The sequence below is a fragment of the Oncorhynchus kisutch genome, linkage group LG16, assembly GCF_002021735.2.
Source record: "Oncorhynchus kisutch isolate 150728-3 linkage group LG16, Okis_V2, whole genome shotgun sequence".
In the NCBI taxonomy this organism is placed as follows: Eukaryota; Metazoa; Chordata; class Actinopteri; order Salmoniformes; family Salmonidae; genus Oncorhynchus; species Oncorhynchus kisutch.
Window position 1 is genome coordinate 4977453 of NC_034189.2, and position 21420 is coordinate 4998872.

The 21420-nt window shown below is 42.3% G+C and overlaps 1 pseudogene; it reads right to left on the reverse strand.

Moving 5' to 3' along the window:
* Positions 1-5507: 5507 nt before the first annotated feature.
* LOC116353914 (tripartite motif-containing protein 2-like) overlaps positions 5508-21420 on the reverse strand; it is a 36696-nt pseudogene continuing 20783 nt past the window's right edge.

The following is a 21420-nucleotide window of genomic DNA, read 5'->3' on the forward strand; positions in this document are numbered from 1 at the left end:
TGTTTTACAGGGTCAGCCCATAGTAGTATGATAGGTGCAGTGTAATGTGTTGTTTTACAGGGTCAGCCCATAGTAGTATGATAGGTGCAGTGTAATGTGTTGTTTTACAGGGTCAGCCCATAGTAGTATGATAGGTGCAGTGTAATGTGTTGTTTTACAGGGTCAGCCCATAGTAGTATGATAGGTGCAGTGTAATGTGTTGTTTTACAGGGTCAGCCCATAGTAGTATGATAGGTGCAGTGTAATGTGTTGTTTTACAGGGTCAGCCCATAGTAGTATGATAGGTGCAGTGTAATGTGTTGTTTTACAGGGTCAGCCCATAGTAGTATGATAGGTGCAGTGTAATGTGTTGATTTACAGGGTCAGCCCATAGTAGTATGATAGGTGCAGTGTAATGTGTTGTTTTACAGGGTCAGCCCATAGTAGTATGATAGGTGCAGTGTAATGTGTTGTTTTACAGGGTCAGCCCATAGTAGTATGATAGGTGCAGTGTAATGTGTTGTTTTACAGGGTCAGCCCATAGTAGTATGATAGGTGCAGTGTAATGCGTTGTTTTACAGGGTCAGCCCATAGTAGTATGATAGGTGCAGTGTAATGTGTTGTTTTACAGGGTCAGCCCATAGTAGTATGATAGGTGCAGTGTAATGTGTTGTTTTACAGGGTCAGCCCATAGTAGTATGATAGGTGCAGTGTAATGTGTTGTTTTACAGGGTCAGCCCATAGTAGTATGATAGGTGCAGTGTAATGCGTTGTTTTACAGGGTCAGCCCATAGTAGTATGATAGGTGTTGTTTTACAGGGTCAGCCCATAGTAGTGATAGGTGCAGTGTAATGTGTTGTTTTACAGGGTCAGCCCATAGTAGTATGATAGGTGCAGTGTAATGCGTTGTTTTACAGGGTCAGCCCATAGTAGTATGATAGGTGCAGTGTAATGTGTTGTTTTACAGGGTCAGCCCATAGTAGTATGATAGGTGCAGTGTAATGTGTTGTTTTACAGGGTCAGCCCATAGTAGTATGATAGGTGCAGTGTAATGTGTTGTTTTACAGGGTCAGCCCATAGTAGTATGATAGGTGCAGTGTAATGTGTTGTTTTACAGGGTCAGCCCATAGTAGTATGATAGGTGCAGTGTAATGTGTTGTTTTACAGGGTCAGCCCATAGTAGTATGATAGGTGCAGTGTAATGTGTTGTTTTACAGGGTCAGCCCATAGTAGTATGATAGGTGCAGTGTAATGTGTTGATTTACAGGGTCAGCCCATAGTAGTATGATAGGTGCAGTGTAATGTGTTGTTTTACAGGGTCAGCCCATAGTAGTATGATAGGTGCAGTGTAATGTGTTGTTTTACAGGGTCAGCCCATAGTAGTATGATAGGTGCAGTGTAATGTGTTGTTTTACAGGGTCAGCCCATAGTAGTATGATAGGTGCAGTGTAATGCGTTGTTTTACAGGGTCAGCCCATAGTAGTATGATAGGTGCAGTGTAATGTGTTGTTTTACAGGGTCAGCCCATAGTAGTATGATAGGTGCAGTGTAATGTGTTGTTTTACAGGGTCAGCCCATAGTAGTATGATAGGTGCAGTGTAATGTGTTGTTTTACAGGGTCAGCCCATAGTAGTATGATAGGTGCAGTGTAATGCGTTGTTTTACAGGGTCAGCCCATAGTAGTATGATAGGTGTTGTTTTACAGGGTCAGCCCATAGTAGTGATAGGTGCAGTGTAATGTGTTGTTTTACAGGGTCAGCCCATAGTAGTATGATAGGTGCAGTGTAATGCGTTGTTTTACAGGGTCAGCCCATAGTAGTATGATAGGTGCAGTGTAATGTGTTGTTTTACAGGGTCAGCCCATAGTAGTATGATAGGTGCAGTGTAATGTGTTGTTTTACAGGGTCAGCCCATAGTAGTATGATAGGTGCAGTGTAATGTGTTGTTTTACAGGGTCAGCCCATAGTAGTATGATAGGTGCAGTGTAATGTGTTGTTTACAGGGTCAGCCCATAGTAGTATGATAGGTGCAGTGTAATGTGTTGTTTTACAGGGTCAGCCCATAGTATGATAGGTGCAGTGTAATGTGTTGTTTTACAGGGTCAGCCCATAGTAGTATGATAGGTGCAGTGTAATGTGTTGTTTTACAGGGTCAGCCCATAGTAGTATGATAGGTGCAGTGTAATGTGTTGTTTTACAGGGTCAGCCCATAGTAGTATGATAGGTGCAGTGTAATGTGTTGTTTTACAGGGTCAGCCCATAGTAGTATGATAGGTGCAGTGTAATGTGTTGTTTTACAGGGTCAGCCCATAGTAGTATGATAGGTGCAGTGTAATGTGTTGTTTTACAGGGTCAGCCCATAGTAGTATGATAGGTGCAGTGTAATGTGTTGTTTTACAGGGTCAGCCCATAGTAGTATGATAGGTGCAGTGTAATGTGTTGTTTTACAGGGTCAGCCCATAGTAGTATGATAGGTGCAGTGTAATGTGTTGTTTTACAGGGTCAGCCCATAGTAGTATGATAGGTGCAGTGTAATGTGTTGTTTTACAGGGTCAGCCCATAGTAGTATGATAGGTGCAGTGTAATGTGTTGTTTTACAGGGTCAGCCCATAGTAGTATGATAGGTGCAGTGTAATGTGTTGTTTTACAGGGTCAGCCCATAGTAGTATGATAGGTGCAGTGTAATGTGTTGTTTTACAGGGTCAGCCCATAGTAGTATGATAGGTGCAGTGTAATGTGTTGTTTTACAGGGTCAGCCCATAGTAGTATGATAGGTGCAGTGTAATGTGTTGTTTTACAGGGTCAGCCCATAGTAGTATGATAGGTGCAGTGTAATGTGTTGTTTTACAGGGTCAGCCCATAGTAGTATGATAGGTGCAGTGTAATGTGTTGTTTTACAGGGTCAGCCCATAGTAGTATGATAGGTGCAGTGTAATGTGTTGTTTTACAGGGTCAGCCCATAGTAGTATGATAGGTGCAGTGTAATGTGTTGTTTTACAGGGTCAGCCCATAGTAGTATGATAGGTGCAGTGTAATGTGTTGTTTTACAGGGTCAGCCCATAGTAGTATGATAGGTGCAGTGTAATGTGTTGTTTTACAGGGTCAGCCCATAGTAGTATGATAGGTGCAGTGTAATGTGTTGTTTTACAGGGTCAGCCCATAGTAGTATGATAGGTGCAGTGTAATGTGTTGTTTTACAGGGTCAGCCCATAGTAGTATGATAGGTGCAGTGTAATGTGTTGTTTTTACAGGGTCAGCCCATAGTAGTATGATAGGTGCAGTGTAATGTGTTGTTTTACAGGGTCAGCCCATAGTAGTATGATAGGTGCAGTGTAATGTGTTGTTTTACAGGGTCAGCCCATAGTAGTATGATAGGTGCAGTGTAATGTGTTGTTTTACAGGGTCAGCCCATAGTAGTATGATAGGTGCAGTGTAATGTGTTGTTTTACAGGGTCAGCCCATAGTAGTATGATAGGTGCAGTGTAATGTGTTGTTTTACAGGGTCAGCCCATAGTAGTATGATAGGTGCAGTGTAATGTGTTGTTTTACAGGGTCAGCCCATAGTAGTATGATAGGTGCAGTGTAATGTGTTGTTTTACAGGGTCAGCCCATAGTAGTATGATAGGTGCAGTGTAATGTGTTGTTTTACAGGGTCAGCCCATAGTAGTATGATAGGTGCAGTGTAATGTGTTGTTTTACAGGGTCAGCCCATAGTAGTATGATAGGTGCAGTGTAATGTGTTGTTTTACAGGGTCAGCCCATAGTAGTATGATAGGTGCAGTGTAATGTGTTGTTTTACAGGGTCAGCCCATAGTAGTATGATAGGTGCAGTGTAATGTGTTGTTTTACAGGGTCAGCCCATAGTAGTATGATAGGTGCAGTGTAATGTGTTGTTTACAGGGTCAGCCCATAGTAGTATGATAGGTGCAGTGTAATGTGTTGTTTTACAGGGTCAGCCCATAGTAGTATGATAGGTGCAGTGTAATGTGTTGTTTTACAGGGTCAGCCCATAGTAGTATGATAGGTGCAGTGTAATGTGTTGTTTTACAGGGTCAGCCCATAGTAGTATGATAGGTGCAGTGTAATGTGTTGTTTTACAGGGTCAGCCCATAGTAGTATGATAGGTGCAGTGTAATGTGTTGTTTTACAGGGTCAGCCCATAGTAGTATGATAGGTGCAGTGTAATGTGTTGTTTTACAGGGTCAGCCCATAGTAGTATGATAGGTGCAGTGTAATGTGTTGTTTTACAGGGTCAGCCCATAGTAGTATGATAGGTGCAGTGTAATGTGTTGTTTTACAGGGTCAGCCCATAGTAGTATGATAGGTGCAGTGTAATGTGTTGTTTTACAGGGTCAGCCCATAGTAGTATGATAGGTGCAGTGTAATGTGTTGTTTTACAGGGTCAGCCCATAGTAGTATGATAGGTGCAGTGTAATGTGTTGTTTTACAGGGTCAGCCCATAGTAGTATGATAGGTGCAGTGTAATGTGTTGTTTTACAGGGTCAGCCCATAGTAGTATGATAGGTGCAGTGTAATGTGTTGTTTTACAGGGTCAGCCCATAGTAGTATGATAGGTGCAGTGTAATGTGTTGTTTTACAGGGTCAGCCCATAGTAGTATGATAGGTGCAGTGTAATGTGTTGTTTTACAGGGTCAGCCCATAGTAGTATGATAGGTGCAGTGTAATGTGTTGTTTTACAGGGTCAGCCCATAGTAGTATGATAGGTGCAGTGTAATGTGTTGTTTTACAGGGTCAGCCCATAGTAGTATGATAGGTGCAGTGTAATGTGTTGTTTTACAGGGTCAGCCCATAGTAGTATGATAGGTGCAGTGTAATGTGTTGTTTTACAGGGTCAGCCCATAGTAGTATGATAGGTGCAGTGTAATGTGTTGTTTTACAGGGTCAGCCCATAGTAGTATGATAGGTGCAGTGTAATGTGTTGTTTTACAGGGTCAGCCCATAGTAGTATGATAGGTGCAGTGTAATGTGTTGTTTTACAGGGTCAGCCCATAGTAGTATGATAGGTGCAGTGTAATGTGTTGTTTTACAGGGTCAGCCCATAGTAGTATGATAGGTGCAGTGTAATGTGTTGTTTTACAGGGTCAGCCCATAGTAGTACTGCGCCCCAGGAATAAATAACCCCAAATAATAAATAATAACATAAATACATTCAGAATGTGAACCGAAATGTTCTTCAGTATTGTTGGGGTCACTTCCTATAAGTGTTGGAAATGTAGGGTAGACATTGGTTTGATAGTCAGTATCCTACATAGCACCCAATGTCGTGCCTAACTTCGACCAAGGTCCATAGGGCTCTGGGAAACAGGGTTCCATTTGGCACACAACCCCCTGATTCCTCATCCAATCCTTCCCATTAGCCTACAGATGTTACAGTATTCTATATTTATTTACCATTATTTAACGAGGCAAGTCAGTTAATTTCTTAACCAATTCTTATTTTCAATGACGGCCTAGGAACATTGGGGTTAACTGCCTTGTTCAGGGGCAGAACATACACATTTTTACCTTGTCAGCGCAGGGATTCGATTTTGCAACCTTTCGATGACTAGTCCAACGCTCTAACCACTAGGCTACCCCATGGTATGGATACAGGTTTGAAAAGTGCTTTTAATTTTCCCATATTTCCATGCAGACTTTCCAGAAATCTAAGTTATACAATTCTAGGATTTCCTGCATATTCCTTCCTGATTCCGGGAATCTTACAACCAAGATTTCTGGAAAACCTGCATTGCATTTTTAGGGAACTTCCCGGAATTTTGGAACTCTGAATATGATTCTAACAGAACACTGTTGGATCATAACAGATAGATGCGGTAAAGCAGTCAATGGAACGCAGATGTTCCGTTAACCAGATTGGCGCACATTCAACAAATCTGATGTAACCGAGAGGATATTTGTCAAATCCATCATGATGTATGTATTGTAAGAGGCCCACAATGTGGTTACTGAAGTCCAAATTGGATATATTTGTCTGTTTTCGCTGCATGATATAATGGCAGTAGTCCCTTTTTAGATTTAAGAAATGACTGCTAAATGTGAACTCCCGTTCGTATAAGCTGGTTAGCATCGTTAGCATACAGAAATTGGTGGTGGAAGTTTTTTTTTAACCGTAATGCGGTTGATTGGTAATGATGACGTGTTGGGGTTGACATCCATACAAGCATTATACTCTGATTTTTACCTCAACATACCGTGAAATACAAATGTTAACAATAGCCTAAATGTAGGCTAATTTTGCTAGGGGGCAATGAAGAGGATCTTTCCCCCATGGCCGTTTCCATGGCAATTCCATTGTTTCGGTTGAGTTCCGTTGAGATCTATTGATACAGTGACTAAAAACAAAAAGCATGCTTCTAGAATACAAGGTTTTTTCTTCTTCTAGAAAACACTGAAATTGTTCTAGAATACTCTGGTATTCCGTTATGAGTGATATATTACTGTACTGACAATCAACAGCAAACGTAATCATAAAGAAAGTCATTTAGAATCCTTAGCAAGAAAACTATTCATCAAATATTAAGGGCTCAATTCATGAAGATCTACGCTATAGCGTAATAGAAATTCAAAAAGGCAATGTTCCCGCGTTCCTGGAGACTGCATTCACGGTTCAATCGGAAATGACCTTTGAATTTAAATCGTGCTGAGCCCTACTTCTAAAATTTTATATTTTTTTGTTTTTTTTCTAATGAGGGGGTGAAAACAGCATTGATGAGAGTTAGTTTGCAAATGGTTATTGATCAGTATTAATAATAAGGATAATTCCCAAATATATATATACTCTTCCATGTTATCTTTCAACTGTGTCCGTCTCCCAAATAGCACTTTGTTCCCTAAGTAGTGCACTACGTAGGGAAGCAATTTGGAAAGCACCCAGTATTTTATTTTCTTCTGAAAAATTGTATGGTTGAATAAATACCTCATCCAAGTGTAAAGTCGCAAGTTGCCTTTTAGCTCAATCAATCAAATCAACCAATCATCAATTGATTGATTTATTAATATATCTGTGGAGTGTTAGAATAACCATAGCCACGTTCTTGAACATTACTGAGCATTCCTTATTGATTTTGCAGACAACGATCCTCGAACGAACCATAAATATTATTATTCTATAGAACATACATTTATCAGTATCGTTCTCTGGAACCCATATGAACAATTTGTATCGTTCTCTAGAACCCATACGAACAATTTGTATCGTTCTCTAGAACCCATACGAACAATTTGTATCGTTCTCTAGAACCCATACGAACAATTTGTATCGTTCTCTAGAACCCATACGAACAATTTGTATCGTTCTCTAGAACCCATACGAACAATTTGTATCGTTCTCTAGAACCCATACGAACAATTTGTATCGTTCTCTAGAACCCATACGAACAATTTGTATCGTTCTCTAGAACCCATACGAACAATTTGTATCGTTCTCTAGAACCCATACGAACAATTTGTATCGTTCTCTAGAACCCATACGAACAATTTGTATCGTTCTCTAGAACCCATACGAACAATTTGTATCGTTCTCTAGAACCCATACGAACAATTTGTATCGTTCTCTAGAACCCATACGAACAATTTGTATCGTTCTCTAGAACCCATACGAACAATTTGTATCGTTCTCTAGAACCCATACGAACAATTTGTATCGTTCTCTAGAACCCATACGAACAATTTGTATCGTTCTCTAGAACCCATACGAACAATTTGTATCGTTCTCTAGAACCCATACGAACAATTTGTATCGTTCTCTAGAACCCATACGAACAATTTGTATCGTTCTCTAGAACCCATACGAACAATTTGTATCGTTCTCTAGAACCCATACGAACAATTTGTATCGTTCTCTAGAACCCATACGAACAATTTGTATCGTTCTCTAGAACCCATACGAACAATTTGTATCGTTCTCCAGAACCCATACGAACAATTTGTATCGTTCTCTAGAACCCATATGAACAAGTTGTATCGTTCTCTAGAACCCATATGAACAAGTTGTATCGTTCTCTAGAACCCATACGTACAATTTATATATTGTTCTGTAGACTCCATAGGTTTAAGAACAGATAAACAGGTCGAGATTTGTTTGATATTAAGTCAGAAACAGGTTGAGATTTGTTTGATATTGAGTCAGATAAACAGGTTGAGATTTGTTTGATATTGAGTCAGATTAACAGGTTGAGATTGGTTTGATATTGAGTCAGATAAACAGGTTGAGATTTGTTTGATATTGAGTCAGATTAACAGGTTGAGATTAGTTTGATATTGAGTCAGATAAACAGGTTGAGATTGGTTTGATATTGAGTCAGATAAACAGGTTGAGATTAGTTTGATATTGAGTCAGATTAACAGGTTTCCACGGTGGGATGGGGAGCTGTGACATCATTTTGGCAAGCCGAGAGCTAGGTCTCAGGACCAATGCTCTCACTGTGCAGCTCTGGCCAATAGTAAGGCAGATGAGTGACGTGTCGTCAGAGAGGAGCAGATTTGATTGGTCGTCATTTAAGTTCACACCAGGAAGTGGTAGACCATGAAACGGTGATTCTGTCCATCAATCTCTCCATCTCTCTTCTCCCTCCATCCATTCTCCCATACCTCCCTCCCTCTATTACTGTAGGTATCTGTAGACCTTGAAACAGTGGTTCTGTCCATCCATCTCTCCATCTCTCTTCTCACTCCCTCTATTACTGTAGGTATCTGTAGACCTTGAAACAGTGGTTCTGTCCATCCATCTCTCCATCTCTCTTCTCACTCCCTCTATTACTGTAGGTATCTGTAGACCTTGAAACAGTGGTTCTGTCCATCCATCTCTCCATCTCTCTTCTCCCTCCATCCATTCTCCCATACCTCCCTCCCTCTATTACTGTAGGTATCTGTAGACCTTGAAACAGTGGTTCCCAGAGTCGGCCACCACCACGTGTCCATCAGAGGTGAGAGCCAGACCCTGAGGTCCGTAGAGAGGGTCAGCTGATGTGTTGATATAGGACAGGAAGGAGCCACTACCGTCAAACACCTGAAGAGGAGAGGGGGAGGATACTTATGTAAATTAACACCTGAAGAGGAGAGGGGGAGGATAGAATTATGAAAATACTTTTTGAATGTTGATATCTGTGTAAGAATTATGAAGATAAAGTATTCTCAAAGTATTTTTTAAAAAGTATTCTGAATGAATTATCTTTTTTCTAAAGTAACTGAAAACAATACTGTTGTACCTGTATTTGAATACTTGTGTACCTGTCTTCAGAAAGTATTCACACGTTTGACTTTTCCCACATTTTGTTGTGTTACAGCCTGAATTTAAAATGGATGACATGTTTATCACACAATACCCCATAATGTCAAAGTGGATGTTTTTCACTTTTTATTTTTATTTTTTTACAAATTCATTAACAATGAAAAGCTGAAATGAGTCAACCCATTTTTTTTTGGGGGGGGGGGGGGTGACATAATATGTTATATGGACTCACTCTGTGTGCAATAATCATATTTAACATGATTTTTGAATGACTACGTCATCTCTGTACCCCACACATACAGATAATGGTAAGGTCCCTCAGTCGAGCAGTGCATTTCAAACACAGATTAAACCACAAAAAAACATGGAGGTTTTCCAATGCCTCGCAAAGAAGGGCACCAATGGGTAGATATATACAAAGCAGAAATTGAATACCCCTTTGAGCAGGGTGAAGTTATTCATTACACTTTGGATGATGTATCAATACACCCAGTCACTACAAAGATACAGGCCTCCTTCTTAACTCAGTTGGTGGAAAGGAAGGAAACCGCTCAGGGATTTCACCATGAGGCCAATGATGACTTTAAAACAGTCACATAGTTTAATTAGTTTGATAGGAGAACACTGAGGATGGATCAACAGCATTGTAGTTACTCCACAATACTAACCCAAATGACAGAGTGAAAAGAAGGAAGTCTGTACAGAATAATAAATATTCCCAAACATTCATCCTGTTTGCAACAAGGCTGTAAATACGGCATAAAATGTGATAAAGAAATTAACTTTTTGTCCTGAATACAAAGTGTTATGTTTGGGGCAAATCCAACACAACAAATTGCTGTAGACAGCTCTTAGAGACTTACCCAGAAAGACTCACAGCTCTTAGAGACTTACCCAGAAACACTCACAGCTCTTAGAGACTTACCCAGAAACACTCACAGCTCTTTGAGAATTACCCAGAAACACTCACAGCTCTTAGAGACTTACCCAGAAACACTCACAGCTCTTAGAGAATTACCCAGAAACACTCACAGCTCTTAGAGAATTACCCAGAAACACTCACAGCTGTAACCGCTGTATTGACTCCTGGGTGTGAATAATTATGTCAATAAATTATTTCTGTACTTAATTTTCAGTAAATTTGCAAACATTTCTAAAACTATGTTTTCACTTTGTCATTATGGGGTATTGTGATGTCATTATGGGGTATTGTGTATAGATGGGTGAGGAAAAACATATATTTATGGATTCATTTAAAGGATATGAACATTTTCTGAATGCACTGAGTGGCGCAGCGGTCTAAGGCACTGCATCTCAGTGCAAGAGAAGTCACTACAGTGGTTCAAATCCAGGCTGTATCACATCCAGCTGTGATTGGGAGTCCAATAGGGCAGAGCACAATTGTCCGGGGTAGGCTGTCATTGTAAATTAGAATTTGTTCATAACTAACTTGCCTGGTTAAATACATTACCTATATTATATATGTGGCTGTTGTGGATGTGGCATTCTCTCAGCCAGCTTCACCTGGAATGCTTTTCCAACAGTCTTGAAGAAGTTCCCACATATTCTGAGCACTTGTTGGCTGTTTTTCCTTCACTCTGCGGTCCAACTCATCCCAAACCATCTCAATTGGGTTGAGTGTTGAGGTTCGGTGATTGTGGAGGCCAGGTCATCTGTTGCAGCACTCCATCACTCTCCTTTTTGGGCAAATAGCCCTTACACAGCCTGGGGGTGTGTTGGGTCCTGTTGAAAAACAAATGATAGTCCCACTAAGTGCAAACCAGATGGGATGGCATATCGCTCCAGAATGCTGTGGTAAAAAAAAATGCTGTTTAAAAAAAAAATCACTGACAGTGTCACCAGCAAAGCACCGCCACACAATCACACCTCCTCCTCCATGCTTCACGGTGGGAACACCAGACATGCGGAGATCATCCGGTCACCTACTCTGGGTCTCACAAAGCCACAGCGGGTTTGGAATCAAAAATCTCAAATTTGGACTCATCAAGACCAAAGGACAGATTGCCACCGGTCTAATGTCCATTGCTCGTGTTTCTTGGCCCAAGCAAGTCTCTTCTTCTTATTGGTGTCCTTTAGTAGTGGTTTCTTTGCAGCAAAGGCACACCTGTTAATTTAAATGCTTTCCAGGTGTTTACCTCATGAAGCTGGTTGAGAGAATGCAAAGAGTGTGCAAAGCTGTCATCAAGGCAAAGGGTGGCTACTTTGAGGAATCTAAAATCTAAACAATATACTGATTTGTTTAACACTTTTTTTTTGGTTACTACATGATTCCGTATGTGTTATTTCATAGTTTTGATGTCTTCGCTATTATTCTACAATGTAGAAAACAGTAAAAAGAAAAACCCTTGAATGAGTGGGTGTGTCCAAACCTTTGACTGGTACTGTATATCTATATATATATATCTATATATAAAACTATACCTGTATGACTGGTACTGTATATAGATATATATATATCTATATATTAAACTATACCTGTATGACTGGTGCTGTATATCTATATCTATATATATATATATATAACTATACCTGTATGACTGGTACTGTATATATATATACAGTGCCTTGCGAAAGTATTCGGCCCCCTTGAACTTTGCGACCTTTTGCCACATTTCAGGCTTCAAACATAAAGATATAAAACTGTATTTTTTTGTGAAGAATCAACAACAAGTGGGACACAATCATGAAGTGGAACAACATTTACTGGATATTTCAAACTTTTTTAACAAATCGAAAACTGAAAAATTGGGCGTGCAAAATTATTCATCCCCTTTACTTTCAGTGCAGCAAACTCTCTCCAGAAGTTCAGTGAGGATCTCTGAATGATCCAATGTTGACCTAAATGACTAATGATGATAAATACAATCCACCTGTGTGTAATCAAGTCTCCGTATAAATGCACCTGCACTGTGATAGTCTCAGAGGTCCGTTAAAAGCGCAGAGAGCATCATGAAGAACAAGGAACACACCAGGCAGGTCCGAGATACTGTTGTGAAGAAGTTTAAAGCCGGATTTCCCAAGCTTTAAACATCCCAAGGAGCACTGTGCAAGCGATAATATTGAAATGGAAGGAGTATCAGACCACTGCAAATCTACCAAGACCTGGCCGTCCCTCTAAACTTTCAGCTCATACAAGGAGAAGACTGATCAGAGATGCAGCCAAGAGGCCCATGATCACTCTGGATGAACTGCAGAGATCTACAGCTGAGGTGGGAGACTCTGTCCATAGGACAACAATCAGTCGTATATTGCACAAATCTGGCCTTTATGGAAGAGTGGCAAGAAGAAAGCCATTTCTTAAAGATATCCATAAAAAGTGTCATTTAAAGTTTACCACAAGCCACCTGGGAGACTCACCAAACATGTGGAAGAAGGTGCTCTGGTCAGATGAAACCAAAATTGAACTTTTTGGCAACAATGCAAAACATTATGTTTGGCGTAAAAGCAACACAGCTCATCACCCTGACCACACCATCCCCACTGTCAAACATGGTGGTGGCAGCATCATGGTTTGGGCCTGCTTTTCTTCAGCAGAGACAGGGAAGATGGTTAAAATTGATGGGAAGATGGATGGAGCCAAATACAGGACCATTCTGGAAGAAAACCTGATGGAGTCTGCAAAAGACCTGAGACTGGGACGGAGATTTGTCTTCCAACAAGACAATGATCCAAAACATAAAGCAAAATCTACAATGGAATGGTTCAAAAATAAACATATCCAGGTGTTAGAATGGCCAAGTCAAAGTCCAGACCTGAATCCAATCGAGAATCTGTGGAAAGAACTGAAAACTGCTGTTCACAAATGCTCTCCATCCAACCTCACTGAGCTCGAGCTGTTTTGCAAGGAGGAATGGTAAAAAATGTCAGTCTCTCGATGTGCAAAACTGATAGAGACATACCCCAAGCGACTTACAGCTGTAATCGCAGCAAATGGTGGCGCTACAAAGTATTAACTTAAGGGGGCTGAATAATTTTGCACGCCCAATTTTTCAGTTTTTGTTTTGTTAAAAAAGTTTGAAATATCCAATAAATGTCGTTCCACTTCATGATTGTGTCCCACTTGTTGTTGATTCTTCACAAAAAAATACAGTTTTATATCTTTATGTTTGAAGCCTGAAATGTGGCAAAAGGTCGCAAAGTTCAAGGGGGCCGAATACTTTCGCAAGGCACTGTATATATATATTAAACTATACCTGTATGCGGCTGTTGCCCCAGTCAGCTACAATGATGTTCCCATTCACATCGACGGCCACACCTGTAGGAGCATTAAACTGACCGTTGCCCTCTCCGTTAGATCCAAACTTCAACAGCAGCTCTCCCTCTGGGGTGAACACCTGGGAGGGAGGGAGGGAAATGGGGACTTTTTTTAATTGAACCAGGACTTGTTCCCATTCATTCTGTTGGTTTAATTAACAAAGGTAATGTTTAGTTGATCCACCAGACCTAGTAAATATTGGGTGGAAGTGTCCTGATAAGTTAGTTGCTTACCTTGACTGAGTGGTTGTGAAAGTCTGTCACTATGATCTCATTGTTGTTGTTGACGGCTGCAAAATGAGGACCTGGTCGGAAGAGAGGAGAGAGGAAGCAAGGAGGTGGAGAGAGAAGGAAACGAGGTGGAGAGAGAAGGAAACAAGGTGGAGAGAGAAGGAAAGGAGTAAGTGGAGAGAGGAGAGGACAAATGAAGAGGAGGTGGAGAGAGGAGGTGGAGAGAGGAGGAGAGATGAAGAGGAAATGGAGAGAGGAGGAGAGGAGGTGGAGAGATGGATCATGATCATCACCATCATTATCATTCCCATCATCTTCACTATCATGACCCTCAGCATCATCATCAACACACCTGCAAACTGTTTGTCTCCGTTGCCGCGGCTACCGAATTTAGAAACGAGCTTGCCGGTTGGCTGGAAGATGAAGACGGTGCATGCCTTGTTGTCAACGACGATCACATGGCCGTTCTGATCCACTGACACGCCCTTTGGTCCCATTAGCCTACCAGAGCCCAGCTTGGCCTGACAGACAGACAGATGACACAACCAATCAGAGGACAGGTAGGCCTGACATACAGCTAACACAACCAATCAGAGGACAGCTTGGTCTGAAAATAGAATAAAGTTACCTGTATGTCACTTTTATGTCACTTATATGTCACCTGTAGATTGTTGTGCTCAAAGTATCCCCCCCCCAAAAAAAAATTGCCTGAACAGAAGTGCCATTTTGTTATGTTCCTTATTCTAAAATGGCCGCTGGCAAAACTGAGCAATCGGGGGAGACGGGCCTTTGTCAGGGAGGTGACCAAGAACCCGATGGTCACTCTAACAGAGCTCTAGTGTTCCTCTGTGGAGATGGGAGAACCTTCCAGAAGGACAACCGATATTGAACATCTGGAGGAAACCTGGCACCATCCCTAAGGTGAAGCATGGTGGTGGCAGCATGATGCGGGGGGGATGTTTTTCAGCGGCAGGGACTGGGAGACTAGTCAGGATCAAGGGAGAAATGAACAGAGCAAAGTACAGAGAGATCCTTAAAGAAAACCTGCTACAGAGCTCTCAGGACCTCAGACTGGGGTGAAGGTTCACCTTCCATCAGGACAACAACCCTAAGCACACTGCCAAGACAATGCAGGAGTGGCTTCCGGAAAATTCTTTGAATGTCCTTATATATATTTTACTGTTTATGCTTTGTCATTATAGGATATTGTAGCTTGATGAGGGGAAAAAATTATTTCATCCATTTTGGGATAAGGCTGTAAAGTAACAAAATGTGGGAAAAGTCAAGGGGTCTGATCACCGTTATTCTCCACAGGGCAGACTACAGGCAGAATACCGTTATTCTCCACAGGGCAGACTACAGGCAGAATACCGTTATTCTCCACAGGGCAGACTACAGGCAGAATACCGTTATTCTCCACAGGGCAGACTACAGGCAGAATACCGTTATTCTCCACAGGGCAGACTACAGGCAGAATACCGTTATTCTCCACAGGGCAGACTACAGGCAGAATACCGTTATTCTCCACAGGGCAGACTACAGGCAGAATACCGTTATTCTCCACAGGGCAGACTACAGGCAGAATACCGTTATTCTCCACAGGGCAGACTACAGGCAGAATACCGTTATTCTCCACAGGGCAGACTACAGGCAGAATACCGTTATTCTCCACAGGTCAGACTACAGGCAGAATACCGTTATTCTCCACAGGTCAGTAACAGCTAGTAACATTATGCAGCATCCAGTCAGCTAGCTAGTAATGTTATGTAGCTTCTGGTCAGCTACCTAGTAATGTTATGTAGCTTCTGGTCAGCTAGCTAGTAATGTCTCGCAATTTCTCGCAATTTCTTCCTGCTAGCCTTCATTTCTCAGAACAAGAATAGACTGATGAGTTTCAGAAGAAAGGTCTTTGTTTCTGGCCATTTTGAGCCTATAATCAAACCCACAAATGCTGACGCTCCAAGTATTCAACTAGTCTAAAGAAGCCCAGTTTTACTGCTTCTTTAATCAGAACAACAGTTTTCAGCTGTGCTAACATAATTTCAAAAGGGTTTTCTAATGATCAATTAGCCTTTTAAAACGATAAACTTGGATTAGCTAACACAACGTGCCATTGGAACACAGGAGTGATGGTTGCTGATAATGGGCCTCTGTACGCCTGTCTAAATATTCCATTTTAAAAAATCTGCCGTCTCCAGCTACAATAGTCATTTACAACATTAACAATGTCTACACTGGATTTCTGATCATTTTGAGGTTATTTTAACGGACAAAAAAAATGTGCTTTTCTTTTCAAAAACAAGGACATTTATAAGTGACCCCAAACTTTTGAACGGTAGTTGTTGTATTTTTTTTTTCAAATTCACTTACTTAGCTAGCAAATGCAGCTAGCTAATTTAGCCTGCTCAAACACCCGGCTCAAACAGAGAGAGATGCTACGTTAGCTATCTGACTATGGCTATCCAACACTGGAACTCTTTTAAGTCAAGGTAAGCTTTTGGTTTGATTAATGTATTGCCACCGGGTCCTGCACGTGTAACTGCTAAACTGTTTGCTGTACTGCATGATCGTAGCGGGTTTTCTAATTTATTTTATTTTTTATTTTACCTTTATTTAACCAGGTAGGCTAGTTGAGAACACCTTTATTTAACCAGGTAGACTAGTTGAGAACACCTTTATTTAACCAGGTAGGCTAGTAGAGAACACCTTTATTTAACCAGGTAGGCTAGTTGAGAACACCTTTATTTAACCAGGTAGGCTAGTTGAGAACACCTTTATTTAACCAGGTAGGCTAGTTGAGAACACCTTTATTTAACCAGGTAGGCTAGTTGAGAACACCTTTATTTAACCAGGTAGGCTAGTTGAGAACACATTTATTTAACCAGGTAGGCTAGTTGAGAACACCTTTATTTAACCAGGTAGGCTAGTTGAGAACACCTTTATTTAACCAGGTAGGCTAGTTGAGAACACCTTTATTTAACCAGGTAGGCTAGTTGAGAACACCTTTATTTAACCAGGTAGGCTAGTTGAGAACACCTTTATTTAACCAGGTAGGCTAGTTGAGAACACCTTTATTTAACCAGGTAGACTAGTTGAGAACACCTTTATTTAACCAGGTAGACTAGTTGAGAACACCTTTATTTAACCAGGTAGGCTAGTTGAGAACACCTTTATTTAACCAGGTAGGCTAGTTGAGAACACCTTTATTTAACCAGGTAGACTAGTTGAGAACACCTTTATTTAACCAGGTAGGCAAGTTGAGAACACCTTTATTTAACCAGGTAGACTAGTTGAGAACACCTTTATTTAACCAGGTAGACTAGTTGAGAACACCTTTATTTAACCAGGTAGACTAGTTGAGAACACCTTTATTTAACCAGGTAGGCAAGTTGAGAACAAGTTCTCATTTACAATTGCGACCTGGCCAAGATAAAGCAAAGCAGTTCGACAGATAAAACGACACAGAGTTACACATGGAGTAAAAACAAACATACAGTCAATAATGCAGTATAAACAAGTCTATATACAATGTGAGCAAATGAGGTGAGAAGGGAGGTAAAGGCAAAAAAGGCCATGATGGCAAAGTAAATACAATATAGCAAGTAAAATACAAGAATGGTAGTTTTGCAATGGAAGAATGTGCAAAGTAGAAATAAAAAATAATGGGGTGCAAAGGAGCAAAATAAATAAATAAATTAAAATTAAATACAGTTGGGAAAGAGGTAGTTGTTTGGGCTAAATTATAGGTGGGCTATGTACAGGTGCAGTAATCTGTGAGCTGCTCTGACAGTTGGTGCTTAAATGCGTTGGTTCCAGTAGCTATTTTCACTATGACGTTAGCTAATAATGGTGACAATGATGTAGGCGGTGTGTAGCGGTTAGCGGTTACGGTATGAAGGTTTGGCTTGGAAAAGTTTTTTTTTTTCGCCTGGTCACAGAGAGCTGATGTGTTGTGCAGTGAAGTCCACAAGCGAAGGGAAAATGTGAGTGGAGGATGATGGGAGAAGGAATTATAAAACAATAAAAGGGATCATGCAGTTTGTATGTGGCTGCTATGACAGTGAACTGTGTTTGCGTGTGATCAGGGGTGTATTCATTGCGCCAATTCTTAAAAAAATATATTTCTTAAATGGAAGCAAAGAATAAACATACCTGAATTTGTCCAATAGAAACTCTCGCTTGAAACTGTTAGACTAATGATTACAACCTATGTCAGGTAGATGCAGGCAATAATGTTAAAGGCGGTATTGGCGGTTAAAGGCGGTATACACTTTCTGTCACCTTGATTACTCAAGATCCTCTCGACCTACGTCGTAAACATTCATTCCTAAGCTTTAGGTTGTAGCAACCTCATGATGGGGAACATTTGTAGTAACCTAAACCTAAACCCATCACTGTTACATTGAGGTGAATGGAATATGAATCATCCAGTATGCTGTAATAGAAATAAGGTCATGCTGATGAAAATAATGATGGTCCTCCCTCATCTTGAACGGCACCGACCTCCTCCGGTGTTGGAACACAGGAGAACATGTATCAAAGCCACTGTGACAATTACATTAGTCTCTGTGTATGGGATGAATCATTCACGGCAGAAGACTGAAAACGAAACATCATTCTCACTCGGCATTAACTTTCTTTCTCTGACTTTCTTGACTGAGCGCTGTGTCGTCGATGGCGCCATATGAATTCAGGGTAAAAGCTGTGTAACGTTGCATTAAATGTTTTCGAAAATGTGATTCCTCCAAAGACCTGTCAATATTCAAGTGTCCCCACGGTAACGTTAGCTAGTTAACTTCTGTGTTTTGACACAAGAAGCCCCCTCTCTTGTTCTAATGTAGGAGGTTACATATGGACGTACCAGATGAATAAAAGATCGTTTGCCCATTATAATAAGATCGCCATGTGACGTTATGAGGGCGACCAAAGAACATAAGAAAGTTCAACTTAAAGTGACATTAAAATGTTATTAAAAAACCAATCTGAAAGTTTGCTTTTCTGCTCAGGTCCCCTTAGACCTCTATCTGTGCTGTATGTCTCCTGTAGGTACCCTTAGACCTCTATCTGTGCTGTATGTCTCCTGTAGGTACCCTTAGACCTCTATCTGTGCTGTATGTCTCCTGTAGGTACCCTTAGACCTCTATCTGTGCACGTGCCTGCCTGTATGTACCCTTAGACCTCTATCTGTGCACGTGCCTGCCTGTATGTCTCCTGTAGGTACCCTTAGACCTCTATCTGTGCACGTGCCTGCCTGTATGTCTCCTGTAGGTACCCTTAGACCTCTATCTGTGCACGTGCCTGCCTGTATGTACCCTTAGACCTCTATCTGTGCACGTGCCTGCCTGCAGGTACCCTGTAGGTCCCCTTAGACCCCTTAGACCTCTATCTGTGCACGTGCCTGCCTGTAGGTACCCTTAGACCTCTATCTGTGCACGTGCCTGCCTGTAGGTACCCTTAGACCTCTATCTGTGCACGTGCCTGCCTGTAGGTACCCTTAGACCTCTATCTGTGCACGTGCCTGCCTGTATGTACCCTGTATGTACCCTTAGACCTCTATCTGTGCACGTGCCTGCCTGTATGTACCCTTAGACCTCTATCTGTGCACGTGCCTGCCTGTATGTACCCTTAGACCTCTATCTGTGCACGTGCCTGCCTGTATGTACCCTTAGACCTCTATCTGTGCACGTGCCCGCCTGTAGGTACCCTTAGACCTCTATCTGTGCACGTGCCCGCCTGTATGTCTCCTGTAGGTACCCTTAGACCTCTATCTGTGCACGTGCCTGCCTGTAGGTACCCTTAGACCTCTATCTGTGCACGTGCCTGCCTGTAGGTACCCTTAGACCTCTATCTGTGCACGTGCCTGCCTGTAGGTACCCTTAGACCTCTATCTGTGCACGTGCCTGCCTGTAGGTACCCTTAGACCTCTATCTGTGCACGTGCCTGCCTGTAGGTACCCTTAGACCTCTATCTGTGCACGTGCCTGCCTGTAGGTACCCTTAGACCTCTATCTGTGCACGTGCCTGCCTGTAGGTACCCTTAGACCTCTATCTGTGCACGTGCCTGCCTGTAGGTACCCTTAGACCTCTATCTGTGCACGTGCCTGCCTGTAGGTACCCTGTAGGTACCCTTAGACCTCTATCTGTGCACGTGCCTGCCTGTATGTACCCTTAGACCTCTATCTGTGCACGTGCCTGCCTGTATGTACCCTTAGACCTCTATCTGTGCACGTGCCTGCCCGTATGTCGCCCGTATGTCGCCTGTATGTCGCCTGTATGTCGCCTGTATGTCGCCTGTATGTCGCCTGTATGTCGCCTGTATGTCGCCTGTATGTACCCTTAGACCTCTATCTGTGCACGTGCCTGCCTGTATGTCGCCCGTATGTCGCCTGTATGTCGCCTGTATGTCGCCTGTATGTCGCCTGTATGTCGCCTGTATGTCTCCTGTATGTACCCTTAGACCTCTATCTGTGCACGTGCCTGCCTGTATGTCGCCTGTGTGTCGCCTGTATGTACCCTTAGACCTCTATCTGTGCACGTGCCTGCCTGTATGTCTCCTGTATGTCGCCTGTATGTCGCCTGTATGTACCCTTAGACCTCTATCTGTGCACGTGCCTGCCTGTATGTCGCCTGTATGTCGCCTGTATGTCGCCTGTATGTCGCCTGTATGTCGCCTGTATGTCGCCTGTATGTACCCTTAGACCTCTATCTGTGCACGTGCCTGCCTGTATGTCGCCTGTATGTCGCCTGTATGTCGCCTGTATGTCTCCTGTATGTACCCTTAGACCTCTATCTGTGCACGTGCCTGCCTGTATGTCGCCTGTATGTCGCCTGTATGTCTCCTGTATGTACCCTTAGACCTCTATCTGTGCACGTGCCTGCCTGTATGTCGCCAGTATGTCGCCTGTATGTCGCCTGTATGTCTCCTGTATGTACCCTTAGACCTCTATCTGTGCACGTGCCTGCCTGTATGTCGCCTGTATGTCGCCTGTATGTCGCCTGTATGTCGCCTGTATGTCGCCTGTATGTCGCCTGTATGTCGCCTGTATGTACCCTTAGACCTCTATCTGTGCACGTGCCTGCCTGTATGTCGCCTGTATGTCTCCTGTATGTCGCCTGTATGTCACCTGTATGTCGCCTGTATGTCGCCTGTATGTCGCCTGTATGTCGCCTATATGTCGCCTATATGCCTGTATGTCTCCTGTATGTCGCCTGTATGCCTCCTGTATGTCGCCTATATGTCGCCTGTATGTCGCCTGTATGTCTCCTGTATGTCGCCTATATGCCTGTATGTCTCCTGTATGTCTCCTGTATGTCTCCTGTATGTCGCCTGTATGTCTCCTGTATGTCGCCTGTATGTCGCCTGTATGTCGCCTGTATGTCGCCTGTATGTCGCCTATATGCCTGTATGTCGCCTGTATGTCGCCTGTATGTCGCCTATATGTCGCCTGTATGTCTCTGTATGTCGCCTGTATGTCGCCTGTATGTCGCCTGTATGTCGCCTGTGTGTCGCCTGTATGTCGCCTGTGTGTCGCCTGTGTGTCGCCTGTGTGTCGCCTGTGTGTCGCCTGTATGTCTCCTGTATGTCGCCTGTATGTCTCCTGTATGTCTCCTGTATGTCGCCTGTATGTCGCCTATATGCCTGTATGTCTCCTGTATGTCGCCTGTATGTCGCCTGTATGTCACCTGT